The 17,740-nt window shown below is 41.9% G+C and overlaps 2 long non-coding RNA genes across 2 annotated transcripts in view; both read left to right on the top strand.

Moving 5' to 3' along the window:
* Positions 1-17,740, top strand: part of LOC143838244 (uncharacterized) — a 78,525-nt gene that overhangs the window by 39,881 nt on the left and 20,904 nt on the right. The window lies entirely within an intron of this gene.
* Positions 919-6,224, top strand: LOC143838243 (uncharacterized). Its single transcript, XR_013231309.1, has 2 exons — positions 919-1,175; positions 5,898-6,224. It is a non-coding gene; the product is annotated as an uncharacterized LOC143838243 (long non-coding RNA).

The raw sequence follows: 17,740 nt of genomic DNA, 5'->3' as shown, positions 1-17,740 counted from the left end.
GCCCATTTTTATAAATGGGATTTACCTCTCGTTAATATATAATTTATGTATTGCTGGGGATCAGTTGCAATTCCTGGAGATCTGTAGGAGGCTGGCAACCTTACTTGCTCTCTTGTGCAGTGGGTGCCCTGCTGCTGGGTAGAACCTGGCCCAGTTCTACAATGGCCACCCCCAGACCTGGTTCCAGTTGCCTGGTGGCTGCCAATACTTGGACAGTAGTGACCTTGGTAATGTGATGCAGTTCACCTTCCAAAGCAGCCATTTTCTCCAGGAGAAGTGGAATGTTTTAAATAAGAAAGTAAGGAAATAATTTACATAGTCTTGGGATCAATTTTAATTCCAGGGGATCTCCTACTCTACTTGGAGGTTGGCAACCCTACTGGCACAGACTAAGCCCACTTGTATGATGGCTGCTGGTGGTGCCAAGTCAGGCCTAGTTGCCTTGTGGCCAACAGCTCAGTAGGAATTATTTTCTTAAAGCTTCAGGCATTGTTTCTATTATTTTGGGGAATTTTAGTCATAACAACAACAACAACAACAACAATACAGATTTTCCTCCACAAATCTAAGACTTCCTAGAGATCTTTATAGAAATCTGTTCATATTTCCATTTTGCTGATATATTAATCCACACTCAGTGGCCCAATCAAAATTAAATATATTATGTATCTCATATGATGTATCTCATATTTAAAAGACCATTTATCTGTTTCATAATCAGATTGTCATTTTAATAAAAAAAATTAAACATAAAATAGTTGAAACAATCATTTTTGCCAAGAGCAAAATGCACTGAGAATTAATCTTTCACAACCCACACAATTAAGGCAAATGGTACAAGAGCATAATGTGAATGTGCAAATCTCATATACTCTAATGTGATTTTGTCCAGAGGTTCCTAGTGCACTATACCTAAAATATATGAATCACTGTAAGAAATTGGTGGTAAGGGTAGGAGCACATGTCCTCTTTTGATTGGTCAAAATCTAGCTTGATCACCTCACAGCAGTACTGTAGTTGAGAAAAACAAGCAACCTTTGTTTCAGAAGCTAGGTCACGTGGTGGAAAAATACAGTGGATCGAGTGCTCCCTGACCTATTTATATAATCTCTCTCTTGCTGAAGCAGCGTAGCAACAGGACTCTAAAGAGAACACTAAAGTGCATATTTCTCAAAGTAGGTTCCTTTAACAGTACTTGTAAAATATGGGACTGTGAGTGTGTTGAACATTCTGTTTTATAAAGCTTGTTTTTTCATGAGAATAGCACATGTCTCAGTTTGAAGCTGCTGTAAAGACAGCCGCTCCCTTTTGAGCTTTCCCTGCAGATAATTGTGCATGGTGGATTAGATAAAGGCAGTGAATGACTCAACATTTAAATATGCACTGTAGGGGGAGGGGATGGAGAGGCAGTGCTGTAATTGTGCATGTGAAAGGTTTTCGCATGCTTGAACAGCGCACTATTTGAGCACTATTATTGTTATTAAACAGGAAAATATCTAATTTCAGAAAACAAAATACTATTTTTTAAATTAAATGTAAATGTGTACCTCTCTCCCTTAATTAAATATGCTTTTGTCTCTGAATTCCATTTGGTCCCTCGTCTATTTTGTAGTTTCCTCTGAGGTCCCAATTTACTCGTAAAGGTGTGAACACCTTATTAGACTTCGTGAAGTCAGATACATTATAGTTTTTTCATCTGAAAATATATGTTACAGAAGAAGAACCTATCATGTACCAAAAACATAGAGCAATTTAATCACATATAAAAAATAGTTTTTTTCTGTATTCAACATGTGTATTTACATACAGGTTATATCTTGGTAATAAATGGGGACTACCTCAAATATTAGTTTTTTTTAAAAAATATTGCATAAAGTCTATATGATTTCGGAAATAATAATGGGAATGATAACTAGAGTAGAGTAAGAAAGGCAAAACGCAAATCAAAATGCCAAGCAAGATCTTTGAATCAAGTGCAGATGTTTCAACCATTTTAGCACCGGATATCACCAAACAAACAGTGAGGGAGAGAACATAACATGCCTCCTCCTCCTCCTCCTCCTCCTCCTCCTCCCGGCATTTCCTTTTGCAGCAAGACCTCTTCCCTTCCCCCTATCCCCTTGTTGCCAGTCAAGCAGAGTGCTGCAGCAGGAGGCACAAATGATTCACTCTGCAAGCCTGCTAGCAGTCACAATGGAAGCAGCAGCTTCCTCCCCCTTGCTCCCCAGAACAACTGGAAAGATCTATAACCTCACTATAAATTCTGCAGCCAGACCAAGCTTTTGCACATTAGAAGTCATAATTTAGCTGGAAGAAAATGTGGGTTAAACTGAGTTTATATACTTTCTGTTCGATATGTAGGCAGCCATTTTGGGTAAGTGTCATCCATTTTATGTTGGTTGACTGTTACCTTCTGCTTTTTTTTCTAGAAGGAACCAATGCAATCAAGGATGTGCCAATTAATATTTAAAACGCAAATCACTTAACGTGTCCTGTTTTAAAAGAGTCTGTTATACGAATAGGTGGTTGCCAATCCAGGGACTAAATCTGTTTCCTTCCAACTGCAGCCAAAACACAATAAATTTAAGTTAGAAATCAATCCTCTTGTTAAATTAGGTGCAAATATGGTGTCATCATGGCCACAGGAGGACACCTAGGAGAATTTAAAAGTCATTTTAAAATGCTGTGACGTACCAACTCAGCTGCCAGCAGTGCAGGCTCCAGTGCTCTTGTCACCTTTAACAAGGGCCCAAAAGGCTGCACCCCTTACCCTGTGGCTACTTTAACACTTGAAAGTACCACATCCTCTCAGCATTTTAAAATTACTTTAAAATGATGGCGGCATCTAGTTTGGCCCTTAGACACATTACCTCCCATGCTGCTAGATTTCCCATCTCCATTCTTTAGGTGCTATTTACCCCAGTTCTTAGAAAACAGCTGCACTTTATTCTTCCTGCTACCCTACAGTCCTGTACAGCAGTGGTCCCCAACCTTTTTATCACCCGGGACCAGTCAATGCTTGACACTTTTACTGAGGCCTGGGGAGGGGGTAGTCTTTTGCCGAGAGACGTTGCTGCCGCCGCCTGAACCCCTACTCTACTTGCTTCCCCGCCAGCGCCCCTGACTTCCCACCGCCCGCTGGGGGGCACTGCTAGCAGCAGCTGTGCAGTGCCACGCCGAGGGGGAGCCCATGCCATGGTGGCCGCTGGAGAGCACCAAAGGAGAGCTGGCAGCAGAATGGCAGGGCAGCCCCTCAGGCAGCAGCCGGGGAGGAGGATGAAGAGGAGCCGTGGCCTGGTACCGACTGATCCATGGACCGGGACCGGTCTCTGGACCGGAGTTGGGGACCACTGCTGTACAGTATAGATATACTCAACTTGTCCCTATATAGATTAACTTTTAAATAAATAACTACTCTCAGACCATTTCCACACTGGAGGCTTTGCCCTGGGCTGCAGGCTGGAGTTTGAGCCAGGTCAGGTTGCCCCACCTCTTCCTGCTCCTCCACACATGAGCATTTGGCCCATTGCACCTTGTCCTCCCCGGATTTGTGCTTTTGCATGGAAGTTGGGGCACCGAAGTTCCCAGTGTGGAAATGGTTATAGAGTATCTTTTAGGTTAGAGGTTAGGGAAGTTGTTGTTCAATAAGAATTTTAACTGGAACAGAGACTGCAGCATTGAGCTCTGCAGTGCAAAAAAAGGCTGCTCTGGTCTTTGTTGCACTTTGTTTGCAATCTGCTAGAATGGTTTATAGCTTTAAAGCTATGGGCCTCCTTTTCCATGCCTGTTGGTCACTAGCCTAGATAGCTTTAAAAGGAATTATACAGATTCATGGAGAACAGGTCCATCCGTGGCTGCTAGCCATGATGACTGAAGGAAATTGCACATCCCGTGGCAATAAACTTCTGAATAAGTGTGCTAGAAGGCAGAGGAATCTCTTGGCTTCTATGTTAGGCTTACCAGGCCTCCCACCATTGCCTGCTTGGGATTGGGGGGAGGGGTAAAAAACTTCTGCATCCCTACATCACTTCCAGGTGAAACCTGGCTGTGAAATCTGATAGCTGTAGGAATTACCAGAAATTATTTCCCTCAGGAAGATACACTGCCTCCAGCTGGAATATCATTGGTGGTGGCTGGCTGTTATAGTCCCTATGTCACTCCTTCTGGCAGCCATACTATATGGGGGGAGGGTTGATTATTTATCACCATGCTTGTCTGTTAATTTTAATGGGGGGTTTAATAGGGTTTTTATTGCTTTATGTGGGGTTTTTATCATGCTATGAGATAGCTTGCTGTGAGTGGTGGGCAACAAATCAAATGCATAAACAAACAACTCTAAAACTATCGTTTCTCCTGATTCTTAGAGCTACCCTATGTAATTTCTAGTTTTATCAGGATCAGGATGTCAGGATCGCTCCCCATCCAATGTCCCTCTCCCAGCCCTGCTATGGCTTATCTGTAGGGCCTTCAACACAGCTTGTTCACTATTGCAGTGGTCCCCAACCTGCGGGCCGCGGCCCGGTGCCGGGCCATGAAGGCCATGGCGCCGGGCCACGGCTCCCTCTCCCCGCCCCCCCGCAGTAAAAAACTTCCCAGGCCTCAAGCTTGCGGCCCGGGAAGCTTCTTACTGCGGGAGGGCGGGGAGAGAAAATCAGGGCTGCGCTGCACCGTGCCGCGCACATGCGCGGGCCACGCCCGTGCATCGCACATGCACAAATGCGCAATGCGCGGCCAAAATCGTACATGCGCAGCACTTTCGCGCAAGCGCGAATGCGTGAAAGTGCCGCGCATGCGCGATTTTGGCCGTGCATGACGCATTCACGCATGCGAGATGCGCGGGCGCGGCCCGTCCTGCCGGTCCCCAGCCTCAGAAAGGTTGGGGACCACTACACTATTGTGTGAAACAGGACACTGGATTAGATGGGACATTGGTGATGCAGGATGCATCCTTATGCAGGATGCATCCTTATGTTCTTATGCTAAATAGTACAATCCATTTTCCAGCTTTGGGAGTATACTCAGTAATTCCCACCTAATTCTGCTGCCCAGTCCACTCCGGGTATGATTCCAGGCCTAAACTGGCAACCAGCTGGAGAGCTGGGTACATGGATATGGAGGGTGGCCATGACATTGTTGAGATTGCAATGTTAAAACCATAGCATTTTCAGTGAATCCTATAGCTACTCTTTGTCAGTTCTTGGAAGCAACACAGCTGTTTTGTTTTTAACAAATCTGCCACTGCTCAGAGCAGCAGGCAATGGAACTTGCCAGTAGGATGCTGCCTGCTAGAGTGGGAGATCTGGCAAGCATAATTCCAGTATACATTTTTTCTAATATTGGAAAATGTAACTTGATACAGTTCAGTATTGGCAAATTGAATGTCTTCTGAATATAGTTCCTTAAAATTTAATTTTTAAAAATTATGCAAGAAATATCACTTTTCTGTATTATAATAGTCATATTTGATATTTGATTTCAAAAATTCCCCTCAGGAAAATAATTGAAATGCACTAGGGATTTATTTATTTGTTTGTTTGTTTGTTTATTAATTAATTAATTAATTTTTTTATATACCGCCCTCCCTGGGGGCTCAGGTGATTGAAGGCTGGAGTTTGAGCCAGGTGCATTTCTTTTATAAGCTTTTGACTATACAAGAATTTTGAAGTTAACAATCCATCTCATTTGTTTTTAGTACAACCTCCTTTCCTTTTATCTATTGCTGCAGGGCAAGGTATGAAAACAAATAAATAAATGTGTTTTCTTGTCCACCAATCTTTTTAAAACTAGAGTGTAATTAAATTAAAGGCATTTCACAGTTAACATGACTTTTTAAAAACTTCTTGTACCTGTAAATGAAATGGAACTGTTACCTTAAGTGAGCTTGTACCGTTCCACAGGGCCTGCAAAAGGAAGCTCCTCTGCCAGACATTTGGTTGAGGTCGACCTGAATCCATTCACCTTCCATTGGCCCCTGAGCCTCCCTCCCACGAAAACCACCGCCAACACGTCCAACCCATGGGGTCATCAGTATATCATGGTTCTCACCATGTTCTTCTGTTCCATTATGTTGCTCTGTTGATATGATTGTATTGTTACTGTTCAATCTACCATGGTATCTGTATTGTCCCCCCCCCCCCCCGTTTTATGAAAACTGCCCTGAGCCTCAGGGTAGGGCCATATATAAAAAGAAAATAAATAAATATAATTATTCGGTTTTTAAATGAGTCTTCTGCTTTCTGTTTGTATTAGCAACCTTCACACAGTCACAATCCAGAGTACAATTTATTACATGTTAAAATGTTGTAACATGGGTGCTAAATATTCTTAAACAGGAGCTTGGAGCTGCAGTGGTTGTTCATGTGCAGCACATTTTCAGAAAGTTGGAATTCCACAGGCTAGCTGTATGGGGAAGGAGGACCAGAAGGTTAATCCATCACTGTCCTGTCCTTTTTGAACAGCTAGCAGCATTACTACTTGATCCATATAAAACTCATGTACTTCTGTGAATCCTTTTCCAGCCAAGAGTATACAGAAGAATTCAAAGATGCACTGAAACACGTCTTTACATATGTATAGCTTCTGTCTAACTATGTAACTCCTTAGTTCAACAAGAGTTTTGTTGTGGCTTTAAAAAAATGAACATTTAAAAAAAGGAAAAGTTATATATTTACTGTGAAAATATTAAATCCTGGCCCTTTACCTTTAGATTATATAATTATTATTTGCACATAAAAATGGATTACACTATTAGCGTAGTTATATTCCATATTCATAACAAGATAATTCTTTTGTTTTAAACTGTTTATACAGTGTTGTAAGTCTCTTTGGGTGCCAGTATCAGAGGAAAGTTAGGGCATGAATGCTTCAAATAAATTAAATATTTATTTCTGATAGATAACAATGTAGTATGAATACAGGTACTTGTTGTTGTACTGTGGTTGCTACTTTGCAACTTGTGAGTAATTAATTTGAACTGAGATTGCACAGGCATATCTTCTCCCCTGTGCTGGTTTTTTTTTTGCACCTGTAACAGCCCAGGGATCATGGGAGAGCATTCTTTTCCTCCTTGACCCATGCAGGAATCCCAGTCTGAACTGGGCCCTGCTGTGGGTTTATTTATGACTTTCCCCCAGGAACTAGCAGCTACTGTATCCCATGCAGTTTGTAACATCCAGTTAGGCTGTTAGTCTGACCCCATTAGGAACAAATGCCTTTTGTCTGCAATATCAAAGACAATTTTTATTTCATGGTTAACAATTTCTCTGAGGCACTGTTTGCTGTGTCAGAAAACTGAAATAATTTTTAAAAATCTAATTTCGCAAATATTATCTGGTGCCACTTTTCCAAAAATAAATTGTTTATATCTTTCTTTAAAAGCCTAATGCATTAATCTGTTTGACAGATATAAGTAGTACTCCACCTATAAAAGGCAATAGTTATAACTTTAAAACATTATTTTAAATAACAAATTAATACAGTTCCTTTCACACAGCACAGTGTAAGAAAAGCATGTCCAAACAATTAATACAAATATAAAGTAATCCAGATTTTATGACAAAATTATCCAGTTATGTTCAGTGCCAGATCTCTTCTTTTTAAAATTAAAATCGATCTCTTCATTAGGCAGCAAAATAGAATTCATTTACATGCAAGCCCTTAGAATGAACAAGACTTCTAATGCAAACTAATTCTTTGCTTGCTTATGCAAAAGTAGGTTCCACTGACTGCAGTGGGATCTACCCTAAAGTAAATGTGCAGTTGGAGATCTCATAAAGGAACCAAGCATTCCTTATATTACCTATAATTATCCCCTTTTCAGCCGAAGACCTGTTGTCTGGCTTTCTGTCTCTCATGACCGAGGCATAAAATGAACAGCAGCAGCAAGTTAGGAGGAATAGGTATTCATATGCCCCCATTCATGAGCTGCTCATCACTGTCTCTACCCTATTCCCTACTCTTCCCCATTCTTCCAGCTTTTCCTACTGCACCCATCCAAAAGTGCAGGTCCAGTGGTGAGTTTGCAGTCCTCCTTATAGCACAGAAACCCTTGCTCACTCCTCATTTTCTCTATCCCTGTAAAGCTGTGCTGTAGCATAACAGTGCAGCACAAAAGGCAAAGGTTTAAAAATACTTTGAAATGGTGTGTGTGTGTGTGGGGGGGGGCAGCATATGGCAGTCATTTTGAAAGTGGAGCTTGGCTCCATCCCTTCTCCATTGCAGCTACAGGTGGAACATCCATTTGGACACTCCACCCCACAGTTCCCCCTCTAATTTGGATAAATTTGAGTATTTTCTCCATATTGAAATGGGAGTGAGGCAACTCATGCCTTGACTGGGCACAACAGCCTCTGGACAACATCTTTTACTGTGGAGGCTTCCTGTTGTCCTGGGTGAGGAATCCCCATTTGGAAGCAACCTGTCATATTTCAACCTTGCTCTTTCTCCAAGGACATCTGGGCTGCATACATTGTTCTCCCCTCCTCCATTTCAAACTCAAAATAACTCAGTAAGGAAGGTAGGCTGAGAGAGCGTGACTAGCTCAAGGTCACCCTGTGATCCTTGTGGCAGAATGAGGATTTCAGCCTGGGTTGCCTCAGACTTGGTCTGATACTTCAATAGCTACATTATCCTGTCTCTTGTGAACTGAGAAAGTCTGTATCCATACTACTGTTGTATAGCTCAAAGACTGAAGAATCATAATTTGTTGCAAGGGAATTAAAGTTTTGTTCTAGTTAATATTTGCATTGTACATAAATCAGTTTTTATTACTCAAACATTGCTGGAAAAATATTATTCTTTCTCCAGTTAATGCATGTCAAAATTACTTCATGTATTCACTATATTATGTTTCACTTCATGAGTAACATTCACTACCAGTATTTGTGATATCACTAGTGATGAACAACGCACTTCTCTCTCCCAATAATATTATGAATTTTTTAAAATGTTTATATATTTTTTCATGCTTCAAAGACTGAGCACTCCCCACTGAACTGTTTCAATAGAGTGGAAAATCTGGTGCAGAGTTTTAAAATATGTAAGGAAATATGGAAACAACCTACAATATTGTTCCCCCCACATCACTGTCAAATCAATTTGTAAACAATTGCTGTTCCCTCTGTGGCAGTATTATTGCAATTATTTATGCTCCTTGTCTTCCAAAGAGCTTTCTTTAAATGTTACAATTATATCTAATATGTATACCATTATATCTAATTGTAAACATGGCCCCATAATGCAAATCAGTAAATCCATAGAACAGGGTCATGTAATGGTGGGGGTGATTCCCCCCCCAAAACCCTAGGAAACCCTAAAAAACTCCCAATTTTTAAAAGTGGGGTTATCATAATCCCCAAACCAGAGAACTGCAGTAGCCACCATCACTGGCAAAAAAACTGGTCAGGAAGAGCAAGCCAGAGTCTGAGGCTAAGCAACTGGTAGGAGGTGGGCAGAAGACAGAGGGTGGTGGAGGAGCACTGTGCCTGCCACAAAAGGAGCTGAGCAGGCAACTAAGTGACCATGACTAGTGGTGTTACATCCTCTTCCATTCTTAATCCATCACATTCTTTTCTGCTCTCCACCAGGGAGAAATTGTGGGTGTTGGGAGCAGGAGATGCCACTGGTGGCATTGTGGGTTGCAGCTTCTTTCTCCTCTCCTGTGTTGTGGGAGCGGGGGGAATAAAGAAGGCAGGCAAGTGGTAGTGGGACTGTTGAGGAGGAGGAAGCATCTATGCAAAAACAATGCATTGAAGATACTGGAGAAAGCCTTTTTGTGAGCTGTGGTAAACCAAAACAGCCATGGGAAAGTAGCCCTAGTTCAAGTATTCAAACTATTTCAAGGGCAGCCACCTGTACAACATGTTGCACTTGACTACTTGGGAAGTTACTAGGGCATGTATAACAAGATAGCCTTCTTGCAGTAACAACAGTTGGTAAACCACTAAGGTAATGGGAAAGTGCTTGGTTGGATGCAGCAATCCACCAGTGGGAATGTGCTGATCATCCTGGATATTATTGTTATTATTTATTAGAATTATTACCCACCACTCTCTGCAAGTCGGCTTGTGGCGGGTTACACTGTAAAAACCCCCACATTGAATAAAACCCCATTAAAACCAATTAAAATTAATATTTACACAGCACAACATGGTGGTAAAAAAAACCCCACTCCCACAATGGTATGACTGCTGGAAGGGGGCATCATATTCCCCCAACACTCCTTTGTGATCCCAGGGAAGTTTATTTCTGGGGTCAAAGGATCTGGAAAGACCAGTACCCGAGTGGTTCAGAATTCTACATTGGGGAGGGGAAGGAGATAAAATTGCCCTTTTTGCCTCTATAGAGCTCTGTGGAAAGGTCAAAGGGAGCAATTTTTCCTCTGACTGCCCTACACTGTGACTTCCAACTCAAGTTCCCATCATAACGGGTGTTGTAAATAGAATTGGGCACTTCAGTATCTGAAGCGACAGTTCGCAACCGAAGCAGCCAGCGCTGTGTGTGTGTGTGTGTGGGGGGGAGGCGCAGGCATGCTGGCTGGCATGCACACACAGGCACAGAGCTCTGCACCTGCAGGTGTGTGCCCGCCAGCGCCCCGGCACCCACACCTCCCCCCCCCCCATGGTGCTGGCTGCTTCGGGCGCAAACAGCTGCTTTGGACACCGAAGTGCCCAACCCAAGTTGGAAAGGACTGCTGCGAGGAAAACACATGATGCTTGCTTCTGCAGATCTTTGGATCCACCTTATTTCATCATTGATAAAACAAGATATAACTAGTTTTGCCAGGCATAGACTGACAACAGGCAGAGATGGATGGAGGAGGGTGTGATCATCACCACAGTACAATAACATCACTTCCTGGCGCTTCCAAGTTGCACAAGAAGTGATTTCCTCACACAGTGAGGACAATCATTCCCCACCCCCACCCCACCCCCCCAGTTTGGACAGCCTGCTTCTGCCCACCAACCAGCAGGGAGATTGCTCACCTGGCAAGCCTAGCCTTATCTCATATTTGATAGTCCTCAAATGACACTCCGGCAGTTCCCCTGATCATTTAATGTTCCCTAGTTCTGAGTATCATGGGGCTAAATTTGAAGCAGCATGAGACAGAGGATGTTCAGGAACAATCATAACTATGTCAGATGGGGCCTCTTGAGATAATTATATCAGCAGGAAAGTCCCCATAAGCGGTCAGGAAATCATTTGGATCCATCATTCTCCTGGAGTGGATCAACAACACTTTATTTACAGACATTCAGACCAGTACAATGTGGAGTGGATACTTTTAATAGGATGTCTATCTCTAAAGAGACGAGTCTCCATAATTATAGATTTCATTTCAGATCTTCTTTTTATCATTACACTCACTAAATGACGTTGGGCTAGTCACCATTTCTTAGTGTATTCTACCTCATAAGGTTGTGAGTACAAAAAAACAGACTGAACTCCCTGGAGGAAGGATATAATAAGCTGTTTTTTAATTACCCGAAGGAATTTCAAAGTGGTTTACAACTGCCTTTCCTTCCTCTCCTCACAACAGACACCTTGTGAGGTAGGCGAGGTTCAGAGAGTTCTGAGAGAACTGTGACTGGCTTAAGGTCACCCAGCTTGGTGCATATGTAGGAGTGGGGAATAAAACTGGATTCTCCAGATTAGAGTCCATTGCTCCTAACCATTACACCAAACTGTATCTAAAAATAAATAAATAAATAAATAAATAAATAAATCTTATCAATATAAAATATATAAAGGATATATTACAAAATATACTTTTTCAATACCTGATTTAAACCTTATTTTTTACATTAAGGCACCAATTTACACTTAAAAGACTGAAAACGATGGCCCTTTTCTTACAAAGGACCAAAATTTTATATTGAAAAAAATTAAAATATGTAAGATTCAGCTGAACGGAGGTATGCACAGAACGCTGATTTTGTTGTTGTATTAGTTGTACTTTATATATACGTGTTTCTGTACCGTGTACTGCACACATCGTGTGCATCTTGTGCATTATGCAAGATGACCTTTGTTCTGCACGTGGGCATTCTGCGTGACTCAATGCTGAACAATCCCTCCCAGTCATGTTTGGTCTCATTACTTTGTGCCTATGTTAAGAATGGGGCTCTGTGCCGCCTTTGTGTTCACACATGCATATTGTGTTTCCCCAGCTGCATATGGAGTCTCCTGTGAACTGCTTGTGGCATGCTCTCTATTTTTGGGGTTGCTACAGCATATTTCTATTGTGAATGCGTGTGAGACAAAAAGGAAGCTGCTCCCCTCCCCCATGCTCTTTCCCACACTCACTCTGAGCGCACAGACAAGCTGGCACCCCTCCCCCACACATGGTTCTACACCAGCTGCTCTCACTGAAAACGATACTCGAGAGGCCTCTTTTCCCCCTAAACCAGTTCTAGCAGGAAGATGGTGAGAAACAAAACCCAGATGGGATTCATAGCTGGAGCAGCTCTGGCTGTTCCTCCTGCCAGCTGAAGCTCCAGGTCCAGGTAGAAGCCCCATCCACAGATTCCACTCAGCTCTCTTTGCTGCTGGCACTTGCTCTGAGCTCTGGCTCTAGTAATGCTTTTTAGCAGAGGCTTCTCATCTGAATGTTCTGGGAGTGATCCAGGCCAGAGATTTTAGTCAGCCCTGGTGCGGCAGAACCTCAGCCTAAACAACAGTTGATGTCTCATTCCAGCTCAGTAACCAGTCTCAACCGGCTCAAACCGGCTTTGGCCAGATAGATTGGCAGCTGAGTCGTCTCTCCCTCCCATGAATTTTCCCTGCCCCACCCATAGAAAAACAACACTGAGAAGAGGCTTATTTATATTTTGATGTGGGGATTCTCTGTCAGCCCTGTACAACTTCTGCACACAGCACCCCAATAATATGCAGAGATGCAGAATCCTCATCTGTTGCCCTGAACAAGAGAAATAAAGTATTCCCCCCATGTACTAGTCTTATGACGGACACACACACTGCCTCCTATTTTCCTCCTACAATTTTTTGGAGGAGGAATATTGAAATATTCATCCCTCTAAAAATATGAGTATTCCCCTCCTTCATTTTTTCACCATGTCCTTTCCTCTTGCCCTTTCACCTCCAGTGACACTGCTTACAGGGGTTAGGTTGTGTTTGCCAGCCTATACAAAATTAATTTAAATGAAAATTTTATTTGTCCTACTGTGGCTCTGTTATGGCTAAGTGTAGTATTTTCCCCCTGACCCGCAACCCTACCCCTACCACCACCACCCATTTGTTATGCAAGATGTGGTATTACCTACCACAAAGATACAATTAAGCCTCTCTGCTAAACCATGGGAGCAGAAGGTATATGATGCTCTCCTATATAATAACTACTGAAATCCTCTATAACTGCTGCTGCCAAGAGGCTAAATTTGCGGTTTCTTGCACGGTATTTAATAATTAGTAGGATTATAACATTTTCCCTTTCTTCCATAAGACGTTTTTTGTTGGACTCAAGAAATGAAATGCCCAATATATCAACTTGAAGAACCCAACAAGGTAATCTCATTAAGCTCAAATTCGGTGAGCTAGATTTCGATCCCGTTTTCCCCCCAAAGATAAGCAGTGCAATCCCTGTGGCAAATCTATGAGTACAGATTTCAGTGGGCTTAGATTGGAATAACTTCATTTAGGATTTCAGTGCTATTTTACAAGTAGGTTATTTACATGATCTCTTACCCTCAGATAAATAACCTTTTGATTTATTATTGTCTTCTATTGTTTTTTGTCAGAGGGTATATCTGAGGTTAAAGTGGGTTTTGTTTCTCACACATCCCTGGGTTTCTCATGTTTCACCTTCATGACAAAAATTAACTCAGTACTTGTATATGGGATGTGTGGAAAATGGGCAGGTGGCTGGAAGTTTTCTTCTATTAGAGGCAATCTGTAGTATGTTGTGTTCCCTAGGACTGTTAAATCGACATTTGAGAGAGAAATCCTGCTGTGTATTATAAATACTAGAGGCAAATTTGTTGAAACGGGAAATTAAAGTTAGTAATATTTTAACAACCCTTCAATGCACAATCAGATATGACCCAAACTACAACTGAAAGGCTCTCACAGATCTAAAGTTTGGGGAAATATTATTTACCTCCCAGTAGTATCCTGAGAGGGCCTACCCATCGTTTCAGACAATCTATACTTACAGCACCCCTCAGAGGTAGGACTTAGTTATTACATGATTACACTGTAGTAATTCTAACACATGGGCCATGCCGTTAAGTTGATGAATGTACATATAGCCCTTTACATTTGCATTTTAAATTTAATTGTTTTGGAAATCTTTATAGAACTTTGCTACATGTGTTATAGAATTATCCCACATTTAGAACCCACTTAAAGCTCACAATAGGATTTGACTTGCCAAAGGAGAAGCTGTAGCAGAACAACATCCGCTGGTTCCCCCCTCAAACTCCCCCTTCCATGACTGAAATAAACTGACCAACCTAAGGGTTCGGACAAAGTTGCTGTTCCTGTTGAAATATTGTTCTAGTTGATATGTTATGATTGTTATATTTGTAATGATGTTGTATGTAATTACGCTATGCCATTTTATGTAAACCACCCAGAGCCATATGGAAGGGTGGTATAAAAATCTTAAATAAATAAATAAATAAATAAATAAATAAATAAATAAATAAATAAATAAATAAATAAATAAATAAATAAATAAATATCCACCCTATCTCATGAGACAGGGTAGATTATAATAGGGGTAAAAACATATAATTTTAATATAAGTAAATTAAATTATAGGTATTAAAACAATTAGAACTAATTGCCTACTCTTTGGAACATGAGAAAGGGGGGTATCATGGTGGATTCTGATAGGGAGATAGGCCAGTGGATTTGATATTTTAGGCCTCAACCAAATACCTGGCAGAATGGTTTTGTCTTATAAGCTCAGTGGAACTGTTTGTGGTCTCACAAGGCTCTAATCTCAGAGCATTCCACCAGATCAGGGCCAGGGCCAAAATAGTCCTAGACCATTTTGAAAGTAAGGACTAACACCTTGAACCTGATCAGGTCTTGATTCTTGAAAGTAAGAACTAACACCTTGAACCTGATCAGGTCTTGATTCTGGTGGCAGTGCAGTTGGAAGAAGGCAGGTCTTATGTGGGTCCTCCATTGGGTCCGAGTAAGGATGCATGCATCTGCATTCTGGACCAGATTACGTTTCTGGAGCAATTTCAAAGGTAGTCCTGCATACAGTAATTCAGCCTGGAGTTGACTGTTGTATGGATCACAGCGGCTAGGTCGGGTGTTGATAGATAAAGTACTAATTATTAGGGTTGGTGGGGTTGTACCTGGCAGGCAAACTTTGTGACCTGGTGGACCTCTATAGATAAGGAGGCGTCCAAAACCACACCCAGACTCCTGACAGTTTCCAAAGTTATTAATTTGACTCAGTCAAAAGTATGGCATGCATCTTATCTGGATTTAACTTCAACTGAGTCTATTTGAGCCAGTCCACCATGGCCTCTAGACATCTGGCCAGCGAATCTGGGGGTGTAGATAGATGGCCATCCATCAGCAAATACAACTGCGGAGTCATCAGAAAATTGATGGTAAGCCATCCCAAAGTTCCTTATCACTTGGGCAAGGGGATGCATACAGATGTTAAATAACATTGGAGAGAGAATAGCTGGGACCCCACATATTAAGGCGTGCTGCTAAGAGGTTCTCTCCCCTAGAGTCACTGTCTGTCCCATACCTTGGAGGAAAAATTGCAGCCATTTAAGGGCAGCATCTTGAACCCTGACATCAGCAAGGCATTGGGTAAGTAGCCAATGTTTGACTGACTGTTAGATGCAATAGTAACAGTAATAGTAACAGTAGCACCAAAATATCTATATCCAATTGTTTCCAGAGATTGTTTGTGAGGACGACCAGAGATGTCTCCACCCCATGGCCAGGTCAGAAACTGCAATGGAATAGACTAAGAGCTGATATTTCATCCAGGAAACTCTTTGGTCCATTCTGCACAATGGGCAATGTTGCTAAATCTGAGCACTATTGAAAAGCACTGCAATAAATAGCAGCAGGTCTTGGTAACACACACAGCCATTTTTCATGGGAAAAAGGCTCTCACACTAGCGCTGTTCTAATAACGCACAAGTTTCCGGTCTTGCCGAAATCACAACAAAGGAGGCGATATTTTCTGCACTTCCTCCTGCCCCTGGCTGTCAATCAAACAGACCAGCCAATTAACTGTTGTGTTTGTTCTTCCCTTTAAAAACCCGAAAACACCTGTAGCAATGCGTATCTGTTCATTCGATGTAACAGAAAGACCTTTTTTGCTGGCGTACGAGCTGGCACTTAATTGTTTACATGCTCTTAATGTTAAAAAAAAAATCCTCCCTCCAGTGCAATTTCTGGCCCAAATTACAGGCAGTGTCGAACAGGTTTCTTCAAGCTACAGAGTCCTTAACTCTCTAACCTTTCTTCATAATGGAAGTGTTCTATCCCCTTAATTCTTTTAGCTGTTCCTTTCTGCATTTTTCTAATGTTGTAATGTTTCCAATGTTATGGCTCTTGTGGCCCTTTCTTGCATGCACAGAGCAATGCTGATTGCCTCTTTGAGGTTGGGAGGCAACTTTCCTCCAGGCCAGACTGGCCAGGGATTCTAGTTGTTTTTTTTTGGGGGGGGGGAAGGGGCATCATCTGGGCATGGCAGTGGGGTCATTGCAGGTGGGTAGGTATTTATAGGTAAAATTTTTGGCTCTAATATGGATTACTTTGCACTTGTCCACACTGAACTTCATTTGCCAATTATTTGACAATACGTTTGCAGATAACTTTTTAAGATTCTGTCCCATGATGAACAATTCTTAGAAGACTAGACTGTTGTGATCAAACTCTAGAGTAGTCTTTGATTTAGGAGAGGAAAAGCAAGCCCTTTTGTAATTTGATACTAGGATACACATAGCCCAGCTGTTTTTATTTGAGAATCCCCTTGCAGCAAAATATTTTCACCTCTCTGCCTTTGATGAACATTTTTTTTTAAACTGCATTTTTATGTGAAGCTGAAAGATGTGTGTTTATGTATATGTTTAAAAGAACATTTATTCTGTATTCTTTGAAGTGTGAAAATTCATTGGAACAGAGAAGTATTTCTGTTTTATACACATTTTTAATTATGTGGGAATTTCTAAAATGTTCTTAAATATGGTAGCCTGATTTTCCCCTGTGCTCCCCATCTTATGTTACTTTTCAATATTAAATATATTTAGCTCCATCCATGCTTTTGCTTACTTGCATTGCAGCCTTCGCTATATTTAGATAGGCACAGAATGGGTTAGGCACAGAACGGGTTATGCACGTGCAGTCAAAAAAATTAATCCCCAGTTTGTGTAGCCATGTGCTCTACTAACTGCACTACCATCTTTATGCATTTCCTTAGTGTTCCTCTTCGTCGGTTCTGGAGTACTATGCTCAGAGCTTCTAGAAGGTGTTGACTGTGCCTAAACTAGGCGATGCAATGAAACACCAACATCTAGGCTTGTGCGATTCGGCTGCCGAAGTGGCCATTCCCTCCAGCCAGCGCCACGCCTGCATGGTTTCGCCCGCTGTCACGCCGCTGCCGGCACCGCCCCCCCCCCGCGTCGTGGCGCTGGCTGAGCCTGGAGGGAATCGCACAAGCCTACCACCATCTTCTTTCTTGTTTGGTGGCTTTCTTAAACTGGGGTCCATTGCACATGACCTCAATGTTGCAAAA

The sequence above is a fragment of the Paroedura picta genome, chromosome 5, assembly GCF_049243985.1.
Source record: "Paroedura picta isolate Pp20150507F chromosome 5, Ppicta_v3.0, whole genome shotgun sequence".
Taxonomy (NCBI): domain Eukaryota; kingdom Metazoa; phylum Chordata; class Lepidosauria; order Squamata; family Gekkonidae; genus Paroedura; species Paroedura picta.
This window is presented reverse-complemented; position numbering and strand designations above follow the sequence as displayed.